Consider the following 19,545-nt stretch of genomic DNA (forward strand, 5'->3'; position numbering starts at 1 on the left):
GGCCGTTTTTGTTACAGGGCCGTTTATGCAGCATAGCTGCAAAATCGGCCCTGTAACAAAATCGGCCCCCAGGGGCCCCCGGCAAAGAGCTTGTCGCACCCCCAACCTTAATATAACATTTAACATAACATTTAACATAACATCAAAACACCTTTAATATGTCATTTCCTTCCTCACCAAACACTTCTAACATCTCACCAAACTTTCACCCCATTGCCCCATACATTGCTTCATTCTTTCACCTTTCACTCACTTAGATCCTCCATTCCCCATTCTCCGTCTTCACTTCCCCAACCAAACATCGTCCAATGAAAACTCTTAGACCTGTTTGAAGAATCTAGCACATCGTATTCCTTCGCCTATGCTCCCTTCACCCGCCAACAGGGATGGATATGTCCAATGTGTCTCTACACCTCCCAAAATACCGCCTACCCCCTGCAACCTGCCCTATTCTGTAAAACACTGTAACAAATAATCTACTCATCACTCCTTTAACTTGTGGAGGGTGATCTTTGTAATTTTCCTCCCCACCCCGGTGGTGCTTATGAGTCGGGAAGAGGCTGGACCTGCCTCTCCTGACTCCTTTATACCCCTGTCTACACCCGCCCCTTCCCCTTAAACCTACCTACCCCCTGCCCTGGGCCTCATTTCGACACAAATAACCCAGTCTGTGACTATCACTTCCCCCGGGCCCTTCATCATGTAATAATTACTCGCCATACACCATTACGTGTAAAAGGCCATTTATTAGGACAGGGTTGCAAAAGAGTTAATCAACCTTAATGTAACAATATTATGTCAAAAACATCTTTAATATGTAATTCCCTTCCTCACCGAATACTTCTCACCAAACTTTCACCTCATGCTCCCATTATTGCATCATTCTTTCCCCTTTCTCTCACTTAAAGCCTCCCATTCCCCAATCTCTGCCTTCACTTCCCCTACCAAACATAATCCAATGAAAACTCTTTGACCTGTTCGAACAATCCTGCATACCGTCTTCCTTCGCCTGTGCTCCCTTCATCCGCCCGAGGGGATGAAGGGAGCACTGGTGAAGGAAGACTGGGTGGATACACCCACATGTGACTCTACACCACCCAAAATACTACCATCCAAGAACCCCCCCCCCCCATGACATGCACTCATTATTTAATTGATCCGTCCTTGTGCATCATAGTTCCACAGCTTACTCACCACATTCCTCATCTCGATCATATAGTAGGCATTGCCCAGCTGAGAAAAGAGTACACTATCCTCCCTAAAAAGACACTGCTCTTCCTCGTTTATGACCTCATGGGCTAGCATCTTGATGTCTCTAGCCCCGCAAAACTCCCTCATCTCCCTGATTAGCATCCTTCAAGCCTTGTCAATCGCCGCATGTTTCATGTCCCCCTCCATTGTCTACATGGCACAAACTCTGTCCATACCAAGCATGTCCTTGCTTTTTATCACCTCCAAATCCTGATGTGTGTATTGCAGCAGCATCACCCCTGACAGCTGGACCAAATCTTCTCCCTCCAGTACACCCAGATCATATCCGGGTATCCACTCTGCGGCACCAGTTTTGCCAACCACATCAATAAATTGCCCCAGCGCATCCCCCATTTACCCCACCATAGCACCTCATGCCTCCTGCCGGGTAGTACCAGGCTTCGTCCATAAATCTGCTGGACTGTATACTTTGTTGCCCAGTGCACAAAAGAGTGTCCAACTATCCTGGTCTCCAGCTTGTTCCCAGGACTGCTCACGCATTTTGCAGTAAAAAAGAAATTAGTTTTGACCACACTTCACCTCCCCTGTCTGTCAAGCAGAAACCTCTTCACTTCAGCACATAGTGCTCACAACACCTCAACCTCCACCTGCCTATTTGTCATATCTGTCTCAAATTCCACCCCAAGCGCGCCGCTGCTGTTGCTGCCCCAATCCTAAAGGAGTGTGTCCTGAAACGGGCCAGATTTCTCTCCATCTTACGCAGTGCTATGTGTAACACTGCCAGCAACTGAAAGTCAGTAACCATTCCTCCTCTTTCTTGGCAAAATATGGCCTTGAGCCTGCGCCCAGGTCAAACTTGAAACCTGCGCCACTCTTTCACCGGGCACGCAACAAGACTGCTTCAGTCCTGCAACCATACCCACTTATCCCACCCTGCAAATCACCTCAGCCAAACCCCCATCCATCACTGTCCAAACGTATCTCACCACGTAGCATCCCTGTGTACTGGACTGATCTTAAAAGCTCAGACACTCAAATGCACCAAAAAACATCCAAATCATGCATAACCTGGAAAGCAGCCACCTCAAACCATTATAACCGCAATTGGGCAACACCATAACAAGGCCCCGCAACAATTCAAATGTAATAGCCTCCTGTAACACATCCCCGCGCCCTGCCACACCCCATCAAAGCTCCAATACAATTTTGCATAAAAAGAAACACCTGCTAACTTGCCCACAATGGTTGAGGGAGATAAACCTTTATCAGTGACTAACATAACAAAACATAATACTCTCCCTTCAATTTCACTGTGATCCTGTAACATATCATTCATAGGACGTCCTTCAAAATCCCCAAAGTCGTTCCATGCCAGATGGTAGATCTTTCTGGTAGACTCAGCCAAAGACCTCTCGACAAGGCCAACCACTCTCACCCCCCCTCGCACGAATGCCCGCAGGCAATGCCATCATGTGGTCCTCCGTTCATGGTGCTAATCTTTGGAAACGATGCCACTGCGAACTAGATAAGGAGTCTGCTATATCACTTTTAATTTAAAATTAGTTTTATTGGTTTCAATAGCAACAATATACACAACATTGCATGAAGTACGTGTCAGGCATATACAGCAATCAGGCGGGGAGTTCTGCAATGTCCAGTGGTCCCCTATGCGATTGCCTGTAATCAGTGAGTTCATAATGCAGTGTGGGGAGTTAAAACACTCCAATTGGCGTGAAAATGAAATCATGGTAAGAAAAACCCCCAACGTTAGCCCCGCCCCCTCCCCCAACTCCCCTTCCCGCCCCCACCCCTCCCAGTGTGCCGAACAAAAGGGACATACAATGTCATAGGCCTGTATTGGTCCGTATCATCAGTTAGATGAGTTTGCAGGTTCCTTCGCAGTCTCAGTGAGTCGTAGAATGCGCAGGTACTTGGGGCACGTGATCTCATTGAATTCTTTGGACAGAAGGGAGAGTAACGGAAGCCATACTCTCTGATAAGCAGCAGTGGAGTGTGTGAGTGTGGCATGAATGCGCTCCATGCCCAGGACAAACCATATTTTATGTAGCCAACCTGTATGTGAAGGTTTGGTGGTGGAGCCCCACAGGGACAGGACGTGTTGTGTAGCGGCTTGCATGGCGACCCCCATCTGGCGGCCCCCTGGGATTTTAGGGGGAAAGTTAGTGCATTGGGTAGGCCCAGGAGGGCGTACGCCGGGAACCTGGGGATTTCTGTGTCGAATGTGGAGTCAATCTCGTCCAAGACAGTCTTCCAGTAGTCCTGGACCTTGCGGCAATCCCAGAGGAGGTGTGTCAGGGTGCCCTGTTCTCTACACCCCCTCCAGCACAGCGCGCTTCGCGCGGGGTTACCCTTGTGGAGCCAGGCTGGTGTGAGATGCCAGTATATGGCCAGTTTCGTCGCCGCCTCCCTAGAGGCCGTGTTGCATGTGGTGTGGGCAGCCCTGTAGTATACAGATCGCCATTCTTGGGGTGATAAGGCCCTCCCCAGTTCTGCCTCCCATCTCTTTTGGCCCGCTGATTTGCCCTGGGGGAGAGTCGGAGTGACCATCTTCTAAAGGTCTGTTATGAGGTGTTTGTCAGAGTCGTTCGTCACCAGCCACTTCTCAAAGGCAGTCATGGGCCTGCCAACCAAGGGTGCGACGTCTGTGTGGGTAAGCCAGTGACAGAGCTGGAAATATTGAAATAAGTGAGGAGAAACGACATCATAGCCTTGGGTAACGTCTTTAAGGGTGAGAAAGCCTTTCAGGTCAAAAAGATGACCGGTAGAGAAGTTACTGATATTGCGCCATTGCGGGAAGGCCCCAGGGGTGTTACCCGGCGGGAACTCCGGGTTATCCAGGACAGGCGTTAGAGGGGATGGGAAGGTGGTGAGTCCTCTCCTGACCGCCACCGCGTTCCAGACCTGCAGGCCAGTACGAGTGATGGCAGACTTCAGGAGGTAGCGTGGCCGGTGTTGCCTAAGAAGAAATGGGACTTTCCACAGGGAGGTACCTGCCATAGCTCTGTCCTGCAACAGCCAGCGCTTCTCAGATTCTGGTCTAAACCATTCCACCAGATAGCGGAGCTGCTCTGCCTGAAAATATTGCAAGAGATTGGGGATGCCCAATCCTCCCTCGTCCGGGCTCCTGTATGCTAGGTGTTTGTGTATACGCGCCCGTTTGCCCCCCCCAGATGAAATGCTGGATATCGGACTGTAGAGCCTGAATGGTGCCTGCAGGGGGGAACACCGGGAGCGTCTGAAAAAGATATAAGATTTTAGGCAGGGTCGTCATCTTAATCGCTGCGACGCGGCCCAGTAGGGAAAGGGGCTGTTTGGCCCAGCGTGCGAGGTCGGATCGAATCCGAGCGGACAAAGTTGTGTAGTTGAGGGCCAGCGTTGAGGTTGTGGAAGCTGTAAGAGTGACGCCTAGGTAGGGAAGCTGTGCCGTCGACTGAATTCCCCCGCCGTATGCGGGCGGAGTAGCGTGCGCTTGGGCATTCCTGCCCAAGGGCAATATAAGGGATTTTCCTCTATTGATTTTGAAGCCAGAAACGGCCCCAAAGGCCTCCAGTTCCGCCATAAAGGCGGGGACGGAGCGGTCTGGACTCTCCAGGGCAGCGATGATGTCATCTGCGTATAAATCTATTGCATGGGGCTCCCGACCAAAGGTCATCCCGTGTATGTTGGGGTTGTCCCGGATTTTTTGCGCTAGAGGTTCTACGTAGAGGGCAAATAGGAGGGATGATAGGGGGCACCCCTGGCTCGTGCCCCGCTGACTCTCAAAAGGGTCTGAGCGTAGACCTCCTATGCGGACACAAGCCTGTGGTCAGTGGTAACAACTCGCAAGCCAGGCTTGGAAGCGGTCTCCCACCCGGTAGCGTCGCAGGACTTGCTGTAGGTAGAACCAGTCTACACGATCAAACGCTTTCTCCGCGTCAATAGCCAATAATACGGAGTCCGAGTTCTGGTAGTGGGCTTTATCAATTAGGTGTAGAATGCGTTTATTGTTGTCGCTGCATTGGCGATTAGGGACGAAGCCGGACTGGTCTGGCTACAGAATGCCTGGCAGGCACGGGCCCAGGCGCGCAGCCAAGATCCCCGTGAAGATCTTCAGGCCGAGGTTAAGTAGGGATATGGGGCGAAACGTGGGGCAGCTCGTAGGTTTTTTGCCCGGCTTAGGCAGCACAATGATCTCGGCTGCTAGCATGTCTGGAGGGATAGAGCTCGGTCCTTCGAAAGAATTGAAGAGTCGGGTGAGGTTTGGGGCCAGCAATTGGCTAAAAGTTTTATAGAACCCGGATGAGAATCCGTCTGGCCCCGGGGATTTAAGAGGGCGGAGGCGAGAAATGGCAGCTAGGACTTCATCTAAGCGGATGGGGGCATCCAAGGAGTCCACATTGGCTTGTGACAGCTCCGTCACATTCGCGGACTCGAGATATTTACAAACCTCTTCCGATGAGACAGAGTCCGCCCATACAAATTGGCATAGAATGTCCTGAACACCTCTGCAATTTGGGGCTCGCCGAGATGTCCTGACCGGAGTCATCCGTCAGGTTAGTGATCTGGGATCGTTGAGTTTTCGCCCTCAGGGCACTGGCGAGCAGGCGGGATGTTTAATTCCCCCCGACGTAGTAAGAATGACGGAGGCGCAGGGCAGCGAATTCTGCCCGGTCGGTATCCAGGCTGGCCAGCTGGGCCCTGGCGGACTTCAATTGTCTCCAAACCCGTGGGGCGCCAGTACGGCTGTGAACCTTCTCGAGTTCAGAGACCTGAGCCGTGAGGTCATTCCTCTTCTCCTTGCGGTCCTTGGCCTCCGCTGCTCCGATGGCTATGAGTTCGCCTCTGGCCACCGCTTTCAAGCCCCCCCACAGGACGGTCACAGGGGTCCCGGGGATGTCATTAGTGGCTATGTAGTCGGTGAGGCGTGTGTGCAGTTGTGTGGTGACCTCCGGTCGGTGTAGTAGGGTCTCGCGAAGCCGCCAAGAGCCAGGCGGGGAGATGGACCTAGGGACCTGTAGTGTTAGTTCCACAGCGTCGTGGTCAGAGAGCGCCGCCGGTGTGATGGTTATGTCTTTAAGGATGGGAAGTAATTCAGAGGAGCCCAAAAAGTGGTCCAATCTGGCGTAAGTGTGGTGGACATGGGAGTAGAACATGTAGTGTGATGCGGTGGGGTGAAAGGACCTCCATAGGCCCACCAAGCCCTCGTCGTGTAGACAACCTTTACCAGCGGACGTTATAGCACCTGTGTCCCCATATCGGTGGCCCGATCTATCCATGTGTGAGTCCATCACCAGATTGTCCTGACCGGAATTTGGTACGTATAATGAGGCAATGGTAAAGCGCTGTCCCACCACAAGGAAAGTGTGTGCCAGCAATCTGCCCTTAATCTCTCCCACCCTGTCTCCCACGCTGCCGCGGAAGCTCCTAGAGACCAGAATAGCCACCCCCGCCTTCTTTGTCGGCAGCGAGGAAAAGAACTGCCGAGGGAAAGCGCGTGAGCACATCCTGTGCCAATCTTTAGGTAAGAGGTGAGTTTCCTGCAATAAGCATATGACGGCGCCGGAGTTCTCTAGGTATGAGATCACAGCCGTGCGCTTAATCGGATTATTCAGGCCATTAACATTAAGGAGACATTGGGAGAGCACAAAGATCTCGATGTATGTGAGGCCTTTTCTCCTGATGTGGCCAACGATAAATCGAAGGGCGAGGTAGCCCCAAACAGTTCCCTGGCACACTGGGTCCCACCCACACCCCCAACCCTGGTCCGAGCCCCCTCCCCCCCACAAACACCCCCAGAACGATCAACATCCCTCTCCTCCTCCCCGAACCCACCCCACCCCACCCGTTCCCAACACCCCAAACTTCAGCTTCGTATCCCCTGCTCCGGGCCCCAACATGCAGGTCAGGATGGTCGCCCCCCTCCCGCAACCCCCAAATCAGAAAGAAGTATAGTCCCAGTCCTGCCAGTTCTTGCAGGGCTGTGGTAAAGTTAGTTGTAGGGGTCATCTCCAATAGCGGCCATCGCGGCCCCCTGCCCGTCACCCCCCCGCCATTCAAGCGGAATGTGTGCCATGAGCTGACTCTCCAGTGAGTGCCCTGTTCATTCAGGAGGGGAGGTGTCTCGGGCCACCTCAGCCACCGCTGTCGCTCTCTCCTGGGCGACGACAGAGGCGGCGGGTTTCAAGCGGTGTGTCGGGGATCTTCTGCGGCGTACCGTTTGCCACCCTCCCTTGATCGGTCCTGGTGGCTCATTCACCACTGTCTCGTCAGTGTCCATTTCTAGGCCAAGAAGAGTGCAAGTGTCCCTCAGCGAGCGCATTTGGTGCAGGGTACCATTCCACTTAAAGATCAGTCTGAACGGGTGGCCCCAGGAGTATGGGATTTCTTGTTGCCTTAGGAAATCCGTTGCTATTTTGAACTCCTTCCGTTTTTGCAGAGTGATGGCCGATAGGTCTTGATACAGGGCGACGGGGTGACCCTTAAAGTGGAGGGTTTGCGCACGTCGAGCCTCTCTGAGAATTCTTTCCTTGAGCGGGAAGTTAGGGAGAAACGCCAAGATGTCAGGAGGTGGAGCTGATGCCCTCCGGGGAAGCCCAACTCTATGTGCGCGGTCGATGCGGATGGTGAAGTCGGCGGATTCACCTAGAATGTCACGGAAGAGCTCCTGCAGATAGCTGGGGATGTCCGACCCTTCCGTTTTCTGAGGGACTCCCCGAACCCGTATGTTATTGCGACGGGAGCGATTTTCAAGGTCCTCTGCGTGGGCCTGGAGGTCTACCTGTTGATCGGTGAGTCGTAAGATCTCTTGTTGAAGCTGCTCGATCTCAGCACTTCTGGCTTGGTCGGCTTCCTCCACAGCCGCCACTCGTTCTCCGAGGCCCTCCACCTCCCGCCGGACCTCTCGGACCTCCCCCGCCACATCTTGCTTCAGGGCTTTAAAGTCTTCCCTGAGGGAATTAAACAGTGATTCCAGGAAGGATCTGGTGATAGGCTCTTGATCGTTGGCCAGCTCCGGCGGCGACACCGCGTTTTTCGGAGATGGTGGGTCCTTGCTGGACCGGGGTTGAGATTTGGCCCACAGTTCCGGGAGCATCTGGGTCCCTTTCTTCCCCCGTAGGCTCGCCATGTCTTGGTCGGCAGAGGGGCCCGGTTTAGACTGTGTCTCCGGAAGAGGGGGATCGCGGGGGAGAGCGCGGTGGCCCCGCAGGGTCCCAGGAAGAAGCAGGCCACTCTCTGTCCCTTAGGGTGCTGGCAGGCTGAGGGTTCCCGCACTCCCGTGGCAGCTGGGATCAACCGAAGATGGCGGGCCACCAGAGGCGGCGATCGCGCCGGCGGCTCGGGGGCAGCAGGAGGCGCCTCAAGAGCAAATTGGTAAGCTTCGCGCACCTCTGGTAGCGTGTGTAAGTGAGGCTGGGGGGGTGCTCTCGTTTGTGGGGTGATGCGAGCCAGCGAGGCCAGACTCCCTCTTTGATTGCTGGACCTCAAGTGGCCCCTTGGCAGCCGGGCGTCCCCCACGCTTAGTTCTTGGGGGCAACGCAGCTCCGTGAGTGATTAGGTGCGATACCGGCCTACCACGAGGCACTGTCTCCGGACCCAGCCGGTCCGGGCTCCGGGAGCTCGATGGTGCTCCGCGGGTTTCCCCGCAGCTCCCACCTCCTCTCTCCTCACCTCCGTGCTCAGCGTTTGTCCGTTGGGGTATCCACGGCCCCGGTCACCGTCGCCACCGCCTCCGCTACACCGCCCCTCTCCTGTCTGCCGCCGGCCGTAGCGGGCCCCGCGAGGGAGCAGCAGTACTACTCCCCCAAGGCCGGGGTCGCTGTTCTCTTTAGCCGCTGCGATGGGCACCAGCCGAGCGTCCCGTCAGCAGGGAGCCGCGCCGTGGCCCCAGCGCTCCCCCCGGCTAGGTCTCAAAGTCGGGGCCCGGACCGCGTGACATCCAGTCGGGCCCCCCCGTTCTCACTGCCGGGTCACTGTGTCTCCTCCAGGCCGTGGCCTCACTGCCCCGAGCCCCCGCCAGGGGCACAATCCGGCAGCAGTCAGCAGCAGGGGCCAGGCTCTAGCGTTCGGCAACCGGAGCCGCCCCCCGAGCGTCCGTCTCCAGCAGGGATTCCGCTCCTAGGCCCGGAAGCCAGGGCATCGATTTTCGCGACTCCCGGCCGGTCCGATCGTCCCCACCGGCTGGATCGCCAAGCAGGGAATGTCCCTGGTCGGTGGAGCAGCAGCCGCCGACCCTCTGGGTGGTGTGGGCAGCGGCGCCAGGTGCCAAAGCGCCGAAAGGACAGTGAGGGCTCTGCGAGACGGTCCACCACCTCAGACGGCCGCCATTACAGGGGAGCTCCGCCGGAGCATCTCCGCCACTGAGAGCCGCCTATCGTCCAGGAAACACCGCAGCGGCACCCAGGGGAGCGCTGCCGATGCCAGACCCCGATGTCAAGGGTAGTCTGGGGGCTGGAGAGCCGTGGCACTGGTTGTAAGGGCTTTCGGCGGGATTCAGGGCGGGGAGCCGCAGAGACCCACGTCCGACTAGGTCGCCATCTTGGACACGCCCCTGCTATATCACTTTTAACCCAGCATATGTTTTTCCCTGAAAACAATGTTTAAATGCAAACAAGCCAGTATGAACTGTGTCAACAATCTCAGCACTCTCAAATCCCTCGCCCTCTGTCTTTTCACCAAGTCAACCACCACCATGTTGTCCACATTGAACATCACTATCCTGTTTGACCGTTCCCTACCCCACACCGTCAAGACTACCAGTAATAGAACAAATTCCAGAAAGGCGATGCACCACCACTGATGCAACCAGTGCTGCGGCCACTTCTCCGCACACCACCGTCCATCCCAAAACAGTCTGAAACTGTGCGTCGGCCCCTTATTCGAAACAATCTGTACATGCCAAACTGTGTTCTCCTCCAGAAACATCATAGACACGCCATTTAAGTCATCCAGAAATGTCTTCCAGATACAAAGATGAGCCGTCACTGCCAAAGAAATCTGCACTCTGTCATAGGGCAACACAGCCTTTGACATCGCCATGCCCAGATTCCTGCAGACAACCTACCTCCCCTCACCTCTCTGCATTCAAAATTCAGAAATCCCAGCAATTTCTGCACCACCCTCAACTCAGTCCTCCATGATCCAATAACTTCAGCCAAAAATTGTTGAATCTCCTGCACCTTGGCCTGAGGCAGCCATGCCACCAACAAGTCTGTGTCCAGGTAAAAACCCACAAATTTCAAAACTGCACTGGGGCTTTTCATCTTTTCAGGAGCCAGTGGGACTGCCAATCCAATGCCAATGTCTAAAATTGTCTCATAGGCCTGAGACAATCACCAGAATCCTTCCTGCACACAAACAAAAAGTCATCCAAATAATGGGACACCTCTGAATACCACTGTTCTTAGTGAACACCCAAAGTATAAACAAGCTGAATGCCTCAAACAATGCAGACAAAATGGAACAGCCTATGGGCAACGCCCTGTCCACGTAGATGGCACCTCCAGATTGCATTCTTAACAATGGAAATTCGTCTGGGTGTATAGGCAACAGCCGAAAGGCAGACTTGATGTTACATTTCGCTAGCTCAGCTCCATGTCTACATTGTCTCCCCAAATAAATGGTGTCATCCACCCATGCATAATACCACTTGAGGGCTTTCCACAGCAATGACATCATTGAGTGAAACTCCTTCCGGACATGAAAAGTGGTGAATCATTCTGAACTCCCCCACTCCCTTCGGCACTACCCCCAGCGGGGACATAATCAAATTTGCCAGTGGCCAAACAAAAAATAGGACTACAATCCTCCCTTCTTCTACTTCCTTCCTCAATTTTGCTGCCGCCACTTCAGCGGCTTCCTTAGCTGATCGTAAATTGTCCACCGACCTATGTCCTCTAGGCTCTGGTAACCATCACGAAAACCCTCCTTGAATTCCCATTCTAATGTCTAAGCAGCCTTCCTGTCCAGGTAAACTGCGAGCCATGGGATCAACACCGCCACTTTAATGGGCATAGGAGCCCTTTGGCCCAGCCGGACCATGCTATCCTCTCCCTCTATCCGCCCTCCATTGTTTTGTGGGACTGGCCAGTGTGAAACACTTCGTTAAAGGGTGCCTCCCCACACATTTTGAACAATCGTGTTTAAACTTACAGGAATATCTGAAGCAAAAAACTTTATTGAAGTTCCAGAACGCCCCAACATTGGGTCCTGTAGGCTTTGGGACATATCCTGCTCCTTGTTGAGCAGGGCAAGGCTGAGAGGGCCGTTGTGTACTCAGAAGGCCTCTCACAGTATCTGTAGAGGCCATGGACTGTGTAGATGACATCTACTACATTAATAATTCCGAATCGGGCTCACTCGTGCCCTGAATTACCTTATTGTAGCACAAGCCACGCATAGCCCCTAAAGTGCATCTGTGCTTTCCTACTGATATCCATATAATTAAACAATGCAAAGGCTTTGTTCCTGTGTTTCTCACAATACATGCTAGCAAAATTTTGAAATCCAGACGTCCAATTTTCCATATTAATTGGGATGCTAGGTCTCCTAGTCAATTCCCACTCTTCCTCCTTTGACCCTTCCTTACTGCATATCCCTGTGTAACAACTTGAAAATGTCCACATGCTCATGCTTTCAAATCCTGTGTTTAGTCTTATCAGAAATTTGCGACCCCAGAGGCATCTCTAAACCCATGTAGAGAAGATGTTTCCTATGTGTGTCATCCTCTTTGGTCTCATCTCCCCCTGGGTCCTCTGTGCCTTTTGTGCTCTCTGTCTGAACCCGTTTTCCTTCCTTGGCCTTGTCACTTCCTGCCACCTTGGGTGTCATATGCACCTTTGTTGCATCCTTTGCGTTCACCCCGCTCCCTCAATGAATCCATCCCGCTCACCCACCAACTTCCAAGCCTTTGTCCCTGACTCCTTTGCTTCCCACACTGACTACCAGGCTCCTTTATCTGAAGGTAATGCACCAACATCCCTTCTATAATTGTGACATCCACCGCTTGCCTGAGCCATCTTTCCAGCAGTGGTTCCCTTGTCTGCACTTGACCTCTGAAAAACACCAACTGCACTTTCCGTTGCCTCACCTCTCCCCTTTGTATGCATCACCACACCTTTTCCATCACACAGCTCACCTTTTTCCCAATCATCGCTGCCTTCACCATTGTTCAATGTCAACACATCCTCTCCTGCACCCTCCTCACACACTGCTTGACATACCACTCTGCCACTCGTACTTGCAGGTATGTCTCTCTCCAATGTAGGCTGGCGCTTCGGTCTTGTGCTACATGACCGAGCCCTCGGAGTAGGGTGTGCCACCACAGAGCCCCCCACACACCTCCTCGGGCCAATGACCTCGCCAACTGCCTGCTAGCCTCATCAGCTGGCATTGCCGCTCCATCACCCTGTGGTAAATATTTTAGTAATTTACCTTGATCGGAATTTCTATACAATAACAATAAGTTTAAGTATGAAGGGCAGAGTCCGTGGTGGTTCGAATTCAGGGTCTTTATTCAGTAACTCGAGTTAAGGGAGAGCTCCGTCACCTGAGGAGGATCGGAAGAATCTCTAACTTTATGCAGGCCCGGATCATATGTTGCAATAAAACAGAAGTCATGACTAGGAAAGAGGCTGTGTCATGAAAAGAGGAAACATGGCAGAGGAGATGAAGCTGAGTCATGATGAGAATGAGGATGCACAAGAGAAGCAGAAATGTGGAGAAGTAACACTAGGCTGGTTCCTTAGATAAGGGAGAGGTGGTCGTGACAGGATGTCTGTTTGTCGCGTTTCAGCATTCGGGGGCTCTTCTTCTCGGAATTGGTTGTCATGGTTTAACAGAATGGGGCCCAGTTCTCGGCATCGGCTTGACCACAGAAATGTACGGTTTGAGTGAGGAAGCTGGTTCTCGGAATCACTTTGACCATAAGGAGGTACCTTTGAAATTTTGGGGAAGGAGAGTGTGTGTGCAACTTTGTGAGCGCGTGATCAGTTCTTGTTCGTGTGCTCGTGTGCTCGTGTTCCAGCATGATGGGCTCGGGGACGTGACTGGAAAGGGTGTATGATGGGACATAACCTACGAGAAATAATCATTTTCCACATTCCCTCCTTGACACATAATATACCCTTCGAAAATTCTTTTCCTTTTCTAATCCACTTCTATACTCATTAGGCCGTTTACGTGTTCCTGTAACATGATTCTTTCCTTTTCTTTCTTTCTGGACTGGGTTTTAGGAATGCAGGTAGTGATACAGAAACTACAGAGTGCTGGACCGCACTGAATACAGAGGCAGCAGGTGAAGAGAATGGCTAGAGCAAGACCTATGACTGTAAGCGCCTTCCATCCCCATGAGGACAGGAGGCCCCAGAGCCAACCCGTCAGGGACCAGGCACCGGTGTCTGTATCTAGTTTTCTGGAAAGTATATGAAGGCGGGAAATAGCGGAATACACCGAGGGTGCATTATCTGGGATAAATATACAGCAGCTGGACCCGATCAGTTCACATACACCACCACGGTCAGCCAATATGATATCCAGGACCATACGGTTCTGTAACGTCATGAGTCTGTCGGCAGCCATTTCAGCGGTGATGTTACTTAATGCACCAGCTGTTTCGTTTATGGCTCCCTGGACTACACGAGTCAGTTGTCTTATGTGGCGGCTGTTGATCATAGGCCCCCAGAATGGGATGACTCCTTTAAAGAAATCGCCGGCCTCTTGGTCCGCTGTATCTTCAGCATCTATGGCCCCCCTTCGCCGTCTATTAATTACGGTCGGAGGGTCACTGAGATGGTAATCTGCTGGGGCGGTGTAGGTAGGGGGGAGGAGAAATGCAATGTAGCATTTTCCGGACCAGCCTTGAGGTAGCCAAGTGCGTGCATGAGGACCACAGATAAAGTAGGTATTGGGGGCAGTGGCCATCGTTGGGAAATTTGGATCAGGTAGGGTGTATGTCTTGTTACATTCACTATCTCCCATTTTCTGACCCTTGCCCTTTCCTCTTACGCAGAAAAGGCCCTTGTGGGGCACGGCCCATCCTCCCTGGTCTGTCTGTCTCTTCTGGACTGAGAACGTCTCCCTAAAGGAGGTAGTGTCATTAAAGAGGGAATAACTGGTGTTTTCACTAATGTCTGCTCGTCCCCATGTTGCTGTGAAAGTTACCATCCTTTCGACGGCTCGTACTGTTTTTGTTATTATCTCGTTCCAGGTACTAGCGTTCTTGATCTGGGTCTCAGGAATGTTTCTAACAGAAGCGGAAAATATCATAGAGAGTGCATAGGTAGATCCAGCATAGCCAAAAGGGAGAGGAATAAAAGGCATTCCTCCGTGTAAGGAGTGTGGCATTAAGCCACAGACCCAACAATTGGTCTTGTTAATCACCAATTGGTGTTGGTGGAGTGTGGAGATGAACGTGTTATTGAAGAACTCTTTTCTTCTGCTCTTGAGATGTGGAGGAAGATCTACGTGTGAATGCATAGCAGTGTGGTTCAAAGGCATGGTGGAAGACGGTGGGAAAGCTAGATGAAGGAACCAACCTAGACAAGCCATGATGCAGAAAATAAGAATCATGATAGAAAGGAAAATGGAAACTTTGTTCTGTAACAATTTCGCACAATGAGTCTTTATCTTCATGATTTCGGCTGCTTAGTCTGAGTAAAATATGCACCAGTGACCGGACACTTCCCAGCAACCGCTTCACCAAGCGTCCGTCTTGGGCTTAAATAGCCACTGGCAGGCCGAGGTCAGATGCAATGTCTCAAGTCTGTTTTGGATAAGATCGCAGCCGCGCTTTGTACTCTTCTTTCGGCAAAAGTTCTGGAAGGGGTGTAACAAAGTCTGTCGTTTCAGTGTCTTTAAAGTCTGATGTTTTAGTGTCTCTGGTCTCAGGATCAGCAACAGCGTCCGAAGGAGTTGGTCCGTAGAAGGGTTTACAATGGGACACGTGGAGCTGCTTGGGGATGCCTAACACAGTGAAATTTCCAGGTGTATCCTAACAGTAAGGAGACAGCCTCCATCAATTTAGAGGAGCATGGTTGTCGGTTGTCAGAGTATATGCCACTTGGCAACCCATATCGAGGGAAAAATTCCCTTACTAATTGCTTGGCAGTCATCTGGGCACCATAGTCTGGGACGGGGTATGCTTCAGTCCATCGAGTTAAGGTACAGACTACTACGAGGACATACTTATGTCCCCGACATCTCTCCATCTGTATGTAGTCCATTTGTAGGACTTCGAAGGGGTGATCTGGAGGATGGAACCCTCCTTGTTCAACCGAAACACTTTTCCCTGGATTGAACTGACAGCAAATCATACAGGTTCGTACTTTTTGTTTGGCTGCTGCACGCAGATGCTTGTTGTGCCATATCAAATTCAGACTGTCTAACATTCCTTTTTCTCCTAGGTGTGCGGGACCATGGGCAGTTTCTATCATTACGGGAACCATTAGGTCAGGGAGAAACCATTTGGACTTGTCCTTTGTTACCCAACCTTGATCTGTGTGTGAACCTCCCTCCTCCTCCCATTTTCTCTTTTTGGTCTCTGTGGCTTGGTTTTGGATGTCTACTACATCTTTGGTTGGATCGATAACTGGACAGATAGTTCTAATGGTGGTTTCGGTGTTTAGTGTCTCTGTCTGAGCAGCATGTTTAGCTGTGGTGTCTGCCAGAGCATTACCTCTAGTGATAGAGTCTATGACCTTGGTATGTGCTTTACATTTCAGTATGGCTACTTCTGTGGGTCTGTGTATTGATTCTAGTAGCTGGAGGATAAGATCTCCATGTTGGATCTTGGTTCCATGAGAGGTTAGGAAACCTCTCTCCCTCCAAAGGATGCCAAAGTTGTGGACTACCCCGAACGCGTACTGCGAATCGGTGTAGATATTGACTCGTTTTCCTTTGGACCATTCACATGCTTGGGTAAGAGCTATTAGTTCTGCTGCTTGTGCTGAATGTACAGATATTCTGGCTGCTAAAAGGACTGTGTTTTCTGTAGTGACAGCATAGGCTGCTGAAAGTTCGCCTGATTGGAGGCGCATACAGGAACCGTCTACAAATAGTGTGTGTTCTGGTGTACTTAGAGGGACATCTGTAAGATCAGACCGGGGTTTTGTGACTAGTTCGACTACCTCTAAGCAGTCATGAATCTGATTGTCAACTGGAACAGTAGGCAGTAGCGTAGCTGGGTTGAGGATATTGCATCTTTTGATGATGATGTGGGGTTGGAACAGAGTGACTTCATAACCGGTGAGGCGAGCTATGGTCAAGTGTTGTGTCTGTGTCCTATTCAAGAGTAGTTCCACTGCATGTGGAACTTGTACTTCAAGAGAGTGTCCTAGTACTATGGAATCACTTTGTCGTATTGCTAGAGCTGTAGCTGTGACAGATTTCAAACAGGCAGGCAAACCTTGTGCAACAGGGTCAAGAGTGCTAGAAAAATAAGCACAGGGACGATGTTTGTTGGCTTGTGTTTGTGTGAGTACTGACAAGGCTGTACCTTCCCGTTCTGTGACAAAGAGGACAAAAGGTTTGGCATAATCAGGTGTAGCTAGGACAGGTGCAGAGCATAATGCTTGTTTGAGGGTGTCAAAAGCAAAAGTATGTTCAGGTGTCCATGGCAATGGGGAAGAGGTTGTGGTTGTTAGCTGTATCGGGGGTTTGGCCAAGTATGCAAACTGGGGAATCCATTGTCTACAGTAGGACATGAGGCCAATAAAGGCACGGACTTCTTTCTGTGTTTTGGGGACAGGAATGTTAAAAATGAGTTGAATTCTTTCAGGTGTGAGTGCCCTACCCTCCTTTGACAGCAGGTGTCCTAGGTAGGCCACCTGCTGTAAACATAATTGTAATTTCGAGGGTGACACCTTGTGGCCATGTTTTGCAAGGAACATTAGGACAATTTGTGATGCTTGCTCACATTCTGGTTCGGAGCGTGCGGTGATCAGTAAGTCATCGACATATTGTAGCAATGTCGTATTGGTGGGCAGAACAATGTCGTCTAACTGTCTTTTAAGTGCCTGACTTTAGATACTGGGGCTTTCTGATTATCCTTGGGGAGCTCTTGTGAAACAGAAGCTACGACCTTGTAAGGAGAATCCGAATAGGTACTGACTGTCTTGGTGGATGGGTACACTGAAGAAAGCATTCTTCAGGTCTATTACAGTAAAATGTGTGGCCTCAGGATCTATAGCTGTTAACAGAGTACTGATGTCTGAGACCACGGCGTATTGTGGAACTACACATTTATTGAGTTCGCGTAAGTCAACCACGAGTCTGCAGACTGGTGGCGCACCATCATCAGTTTTCTTTCGGACTGGCAGAACTGGCGAGTTACATATGTTGGAAGGTACTTCTCTGACTACTCCTTTTGTTATCAAATCATCAATAATCTGAATAAGGGCTTGTTCTGCATGTGGAGGTAATTTGTATTGACAGACACGGGGTAGGACAACGCCTTCCTTCAATGTCACTAGGTGTGGTGTAATATCCATGAATCCTACATCTGTTGGATCAGTAGCCTATAGTGTAACAGGAATGTCTCTTAGTCTGACATCTAGTTCTCGTGTGGTGAAATGACCTTTAAAATCTCGGAGGAATAATCGGACCCCTTCCGGGGAACAACATATTATAGCACCTAGTTCTTTTAGTGTCTGGATGCCAAGGAGATTTTCGGGACAGGACTTTGTAAGCACCAAGTCGGTGGAAGTTGTAAGAGGACCAACTTGAAGTGATATTGGTTCAGAAACTTTGTCGATGGCAGGTGTACCTGAAAAACCCAAAGAAATACTATTTGAGCCAGAGAGGGGTACCTTGGGAACTTCGTTGTGTTGTACTGTCGTCCTACTAGCCCTGTTGTCGATCAGAAATGTTGCTTCTTTACCTAGGAGTTTAGCATGTACATAGGGACCCTCTTGGTCAACCGGGACCGGGATCAGTGGACGACTATCGTGTTCCTCCCAGCTGTCTCATGAAATCGTGGGGAATTCAGGATAGGATGATACTGGGTACTGGTAAAGTTGGGTGGAAGGTTTAGCATCATTTGGAGGAGCTGATGTGGGAACAGAAGGTCGAGGGGGATAGTTACGAGGTTGTGTCTTCCAGGTGGCAATATTATGTTGTAATACTGGACAGTCACGCACAAAGTGACCTGGCTTTTTACAATAATTACAAGTAACTTTTTCCTGTGACACTTGGTGTTGTTTAGGGGCCTGTTGGACCGTATTAGTTTGTGCTACCAATACCTTCATTTTAGTATCTTTTGTTCTTTTCTTTTCTTGTTCTTGTTCGTCCCTAATTCTATTTTGGTGATATTGGAGCATCTGAAGCGCTTGTGAAGGGGAGCTTGCTTGCCAAGTACCCTCTACCTTCAGTACTCTATTTCTGATCGTGGGCAAAGCATTTTCTACAAATTTGGAGACAAATAATTGGCTATAGGCGTCTCCACCTGAGGAGAGGCCGCTGTTGATGAGAAAACATTTCTCTAACCTTGTATAATAGTCCCCTATATCCTCATCTGGTTTCTGTTTGCATGCAGAGATAGCATCCCAATCTTCTTTCTTAGTGGTCAGCAACTGGGATAGTATTTTAGGGAGAAGGCGAGGGAGTTCCTGAACTAGAGGTCCCAAGCCTTGTCCCGGATCACGAGTAGTGTCTTCTTTCTCTAAATCTGCCCATGTTACCTTTTTCCCTTCAACTTCCCAATCCTTTCCTTTTAGTTTGTCATACGTTCCTTGAGGTAGCAGGACCTTGAGGAGAATATTGAGGTCTTTATAAGTAAAATAACCCATTTGAAGAATATCCTTGAGTTCCCTATGGAAACCCGAAGGGTCCTTTTCATGAGAAGGGACCATTTTCTTCATCTCTAGTATTTCTAGTTTTGTCAAAGGAGTGTAAACAAACGTTTGTTGCAACTTTCCTGCGGTGTGTACTTCTCGGAGGGGGAACTGTCCTTGGTCATAGTGTTGGGGATTTGTATCATAACTGTCTGTAAAGCATTGAATATATTGCTGTCGTAGGTCAAGGAAGATATTAAGGAATTCTTGTCCCCTGGCCACCCACCTCCCTTCTAGACAGTCTCGTAAGAGAGGATGTAACTTTTTGGGTGAGCAACCAGTATCTTCGTACATTGTAATGAGGTGTTGAACCATATAGATGCTAGCTAGCCTTTGAGATGCTAGAGGGATCGATAAAAACATTTGAGCAACTATATCAGGGCCATATATAGAGTATTGAGATACCCAATGGGTGCTTGATCTAGCGAGTTCTTTTTCTTGTGTGGTGAGTCGAGGCTCGTCGTCCATCCAATCATCCAGAGCTTCTTGTGTTCGTTGGAACAACCTA

The sequence above is a fragment of the Lissotriton helveticus genome, chromosome 9, assembly GCF_964261635.1.
Source record: "Lissotriton helveticus chromosome 9, aLisHel1.1, whole genome shotgun sequence".
Taxonomy (NCBI): Eukaryota; Metazoa; Chordata; class Amphibia; order Caudata; family Salamandridae; genus Lissotriton; species Lissotriton helveticus.